Source organism: Haemaphysalis longicornis, unplaced genomic scaffold, assembly GCF_048455015.1.
Source record: "Haemaphysalis longicornis isolate Haplotype H1 unplaced genomic scaffold, Haemaphysalis longicornis Haplotype H1 scaffold_11, whole genome shotgun sequence".
Classification (NCBI taxonomy): domain Eukaryota; kingdom Metazoa; phylum Arthropoda; class Arachnida; order Ixodida; family Ixodidae; genus Haemaphysalis; species Haemaphysalis longicornis.
In genome coordinates this window covers 61997525-62002866 of record NW_027526214.1, presented here as the reverse complement: position 1 = coordinate 62002866, position 5342 = coordinate 61997525, and the positions used below count along the sequence as shown (strand labels likewise).

Sequence of the window (5342 nt, the reverse complement as noted above, 5' to 3'; positions counted from 1 at the left end):
ACACATTTTTACTGCTCAGCTTCAGGCCTGCGTCCTTGATAAGCTGCAGAACTGTCTCAAGGTTCTTTAGGTGCTCCTCAGCCGATTTACCAAACACAATGACGTCGTCAATGTAAAACAGGACACCAGCACAATTGCGGAGTGAGAGACATCATACTCTGGAAAGCCGCAGGTGCTCACGCTAGCCCAAAACAAACGCGTTTGAACCGTGACAGCCCATCACGTGCAATGAATGCAGTCAACTCCCTACTCTCACGATCCAGGAGAACTTGGTGATAGGCAGAAGCTAAGTCAAGCTTCGAAAAATGCGTTGCCCCCACCAAAACATGAAGCAGCTCATCCATGTGCGGCAGCGGAAAGCTGTCCGGAACGATCGCCTTGTTAGGTTCGCGTAAGTCTAAACAAAGCCCAATACTGCTATTTTTCTTCTCAATGACTACAATGCGGGACACCCATTGTGATGCATTGATAAGTTCAATGATGTCCAAGTTTCCCAGCGCTGCAGTTCCGAAGACATGCGTGGTCGTAACATCAAAGGAAGACGGCGAAGTTTTCATGCTACCGGCTGAACACCCGCACGCGTCGTAATCCTGTGAACAAAACCTTTTGCAAGACCCAGCTTATTTGTGAAGAGGGAGCCAAACTTCCGCTGAAGTTCTGGTGGCAACGGCGAGGACAACTCGAACGGACATGACACAGCTACTTCGGTATTCGGTACCGCGCTGGTTTAGAAGCACTGCAGTTGGGACCCTTCAATGCACAGCTTCAATGCCTTAATACCATCCAAGCCTATGAGAGAAGTGCCCTGTTCGACGACATAAAACAACAGCGGTGCGCTGCGATTCTCGAAGGAAACTTCCGAAAAGAAGCAGCCTCGAACCGAAATTGGTCGTTTTTAATAATCCAGAATTGTTACACGAGGAACGGGAAGCCGGTGCACACTTGGAAAATGCTGGTCAAGCACCTTCCCCAAAAAAATTAAAACGGAAGAGCCAGAATCAACTAACAGTTTCACTTTGACCTGCCCGACTTGAACGTTAATGTGTATTGCAGATGCAAGAGGCTGTTGAACCTCACGAACCTGCGCAGTTTCATCCTGAGACAGGCTATCAGCTGAAACTTTGTGGACAACTGCATGCGACCGTTTCTTTTTGCAAACATTCTCAAAATGCCCGATACGGCCACAGAAGAAGCATTTTCTTCCTTTAGCTGTCCAGCGTTGCCATGAAGCGCGATGCTCGCTAGAACCACAACGAAAACAATGCGAAGGACGGCGCTCTCGAGAAGAGGGGCGGTTCCCATGCGTTCCTGCCTTATCACGTTGACCAAAAGTGCGAGCGCGCGGACGTGAATGCGGTGACGGCGACAAACTGTCCTTTGCGCAGGAATGCGCAGATACTGGCTGCGCCGAAACCGAAAATTTCTTCGTTTCCGCGGCTGCTTGCTCGATTTCACTCGCGAGAGCAACTGCCTTGCCAAACGACAGGGAAAACCCTTCTAACAAAAGACGTTGACGAACGCAATCCGACGACACACCGGCAAGAAACTGGTCGCGTAACGTCTCTTCTGGCGATTTAAACGAGCACATCGCGGCGCGCTCTTTAAGAGCGGTCACGAACTCTTGAACCGACTCGCCTGGGACTGAATCCGGCGTTGAAATCGGTGGCGCTCGACGACCACGTTGGAGGTAGTGTCGAAGTGCTTGGCAAGTGTCGCTACCGCGGAGGCGTATACGTCTGGCGTAGCTGCAGCCCCTTGCTTCTCCTCGGTCTTCTCGGCCGCCTGAGACACAGGCAGGGTGCTGAAAACGCGTTGACCTTCGGGTCCCCAACAGTGAAGTAGAAGAGTCTTGCGACGCTCTGGGGGGAATTCGGAAGCACCGGATGCCAACAGGTACACCTCGAACATGTCGTACCATCGTGACCATGGTTGTACGGGGCGACCGGGTGTCGGAAGGAACGGCTCTGGTGGGGTGATTCCGGTGAAAGCCATCGGGTAGGCGTGGCTGGTTGGGTACCGGGGAATTACATGAGAATGCGGTTCTAAATCCTCGTCGCCATTGTAACGATGGAGTGACATGACCTTTGCACCAGGCGCATGTGTGGCATGCTGCCCTTTAATAGACGTTGCACAAAATATATACACGCACAAGGACAGAGTGTTTCAAACCCAAAAACTGAAACCGAAACTGAAACTATATCAATACATATAGGATGCAACAATAACCCCCTGTATTCTTTTGTTGAAATAATAAACTTCATTTGATTTGATGGGTCAAGCGGCAGCAGCTCCTGTTGTCTGCGGGGAGACGCGAGGACATTCGAACCAGGCAGAGAAAGGTGCGGAAAAACTACAGGGCCAAAAAAGGAAGCACAACATACTCCCCGGCCGTCAATGCGTCAAAGAGAGGGACGGGCACCCTTCAGCGTTACACAGTATCTCCCAAAACGCTTCTCAGCGTTGTGAAGCTTTAGGCGAATAAACGCGGATAATGAGAAACTCACGAATACAACAACCGTACACTACACGCCAAGATATTGCAAGCAAACAGTGAAAACATGCGAAAATAAAGAAGAGCGTCACAAAAGAAATCGTAATATACTCCCAAAAACTGAGTTTGGTGGTAATCCAGGAACGGGCTGTTCGCGGTTAAATAATACCCTCGCAGTATTCAGCCCGTTGGTAAGATTTAGGCTCTTGAAGTCGGAAACTGAGACATTAATGAACACAAAAATAGTACACTGCATGCGACGACTTTTCAACCAAGCAGCGCAAAGAAGGAAAAAAAGAGGCCCCTAAAAGCCAGCATATTTAACTCTCGGGCAGTCAGCCCGAGTATGATCGAGCAACAAGAATTATCTGGATAAATAGTATCCCTCACAATATTTCGCCGCTTTGACAACTTCTCGTTGCTTGAATTTGTGTACTGAGAAACTTGCGACCGCATTTTTCGAACTCTGTATTATGCGATGACATTGTACCAAACAGTGCAAAAACGCGAAAATAACGACGCTCCAAAATCAAGCAAACGAAATTTCAGGTAGTGACCGAGGGAAAGAGACACAAATGCGCTCTTGCAGCTTGAAAGTTATTCCTCAGAATACTTCGTCGCTTTGATAAACTCCGGCCGATTGAACGAGGCTACTGAGAAACCCACGAACACCATAATCGTACACTGCACGAAAGAACATTGAAAAAAGCAGGGCAAACAAAACAAAAATTGTGGTTGATCCCTCTTTCATTGAAATGGGCAAAGTACGAAAGTGGAAGGTGCCTTCACACGAGCAGTTCAATGTTAAAGGAATGTTTTTCATGAGCGAAGGGTTCGCGAGCCTGACACCGCCAGAGGAAGTGGCACCGACACAGACGAAATAGAAAAATAACACGTTTTTTTCCGGACAACGAAACCAGAAATGACATGCACGGAAACAGCAGCTTCAAACACATAACGGTCCTGCAAACACCCTTGTTACAGCACAACAAAACGGCACTCTCTAAAACTGATTGCCGGAGGCAATTGTCGTACCGGACTAGCCTGGCTGTAGCCGGTGCTACTTCTCGGAGCAGAACAACCCTTGAGATTTCTCTGCACGCGTCTTGCGCCCCGAGTCCTGTATAGCGGCAGTGGCCGCTGTGTACAAGCCCAATGTCTACCAGGGAATTCGACTTATTTCGCTTGACGCCGACCCTGATACTACTGAACTTGACCTTTCTGCTATAAAGGGAAGGTCTTCACATTGCACGCCACGTTGTCACCGATCACCAAGAACAGCGTTAAGGCCAAGTAGAAATATTGACTGACGGCTCTCAGGCATAAAATGCATCATTGGTCCACCGCGGCAAAAAAAAAGCCACCTACGCTATTGCAGACCTGAGAGGAACCCAAGGCCAACTCTGGGGTACGGTTGGCGGTACGCAGGTTTCCTGGATATAAAGGACACCCAGGAAACGAGAAGGCTAATGTACTTGCAAACGAAGCATCCTTACACCGCGGCCAGTTGATCCTGCCTGTTAGATTATTTACACTGCTTACTGATCCAGATGTGGAGCACCACCGTCGACGTAATCGACGGGTGCAGGAATTATAAACTAATATTCACCCATGCCAACGCAATAACCCTTAGTCTATGCCGAGCTGCTCAAGTAGTACTGAACATGGCGCAGTAGGGTTCCGCTTATCGAGACGACGTGGTTCCTCGATGGCGGAATTACTCGCATGAAACTACATCCCATAGTGGCGACCATTCCCTTGCAGTGGTTCGGCTCGTGCGCTTCCCAAGCCAATGCGATGCTTCGTCCACGCTATCGCCTGGGTCCTCTCCGATAAAAACTTGATCAGACCACATGAATGGGACGAAGACACGTTGTCCGCGTTGCGGGACTTCGTTTGTGAGGAAACCATGGCCGGACATAACAACACCATCCCTCAACACTGCATGCTCGAGCCATCCCCAATACCATTATTTGTCTGTGTGTTAGAGAGTTTGCTTTGTAGCAAAAAACAGGGCCAGAAAAGGAACCATAACCTACGCTCACATCGTCTGCGAACGAATTGGCTGCTTTGCTGAACTCTAGGGACTTAAATTTGACTACTGAGAAACCCTCGAACACAGAAATCGCACACTGCACGCGACGACATTGGAAGCAAGCGTTGCACATGCTGCAAAATAAGTTACAGTATCAAAAAAAGCATTAAACACTGTAAACAGTCAGGGCGGGAATGAGCAAGTGCGCGCATTTCCGGGTAGATGTTATCCCCCGCAATGATCAAGCTTTCCTTAGCCGTATTCGCCTAAGACATGATGATGATGATGATGTTTTGATTTTATTGGCGCAAGGCCGACATGGGCAAAGAGCGCCAAACAAAAAATGATTTGATGAGGAGAGAACACGAAATAAAATCAGTTAAAAACTGTGAGCACGGCTGGTGTAAAGGGCCAGGGTGAAGAACAAGAGTGGTTAAAAGATAAATAAGGTGGCGGGGGTATAGGACCAGGGTTAAAGCTATGGGTGGTATGAGATGAGTTGTAAAAAGTGAACTTCTGATAGGAACTTAAAGGTGCGCTCAACACAAAACATGGCATCATCTCCTAAGAAGTATGATTTGGTGAGGTGGAATATGTCGTGTGTGTAGTTGAGGGAAGTGTTTGCGTCGTGTAGTGTTGAGTGCCTTACATTGTATGAGGATGTGCATTACGGATAGGGCCTCTCCGCACCTGTTGCACAGAGATCCAGTGAGAAGGTGCGCGTGTGTTGCATGAGTGTGCCCTATTCGTAATCTAGCCAAGGCGACTTCAGTGTATCTATTGCGTATGTCGGTGGTGTATGGCCCCAAGTGTGGT

General features: G+C 48.7%; 1 pseudogene; it reads right to left on the bottom strand.

Annotated features, from left to right (window-relative positions):
• Positions 1-1011: 1011 nt before the first annotated feature.
• Positions 1012-1992, bottom strand: LOC144160945 (uncharacterized; annotated as a pseudogene).
• Between the last annotated feature and the right edge of the window lie 3350 nt (positions 1993-5342).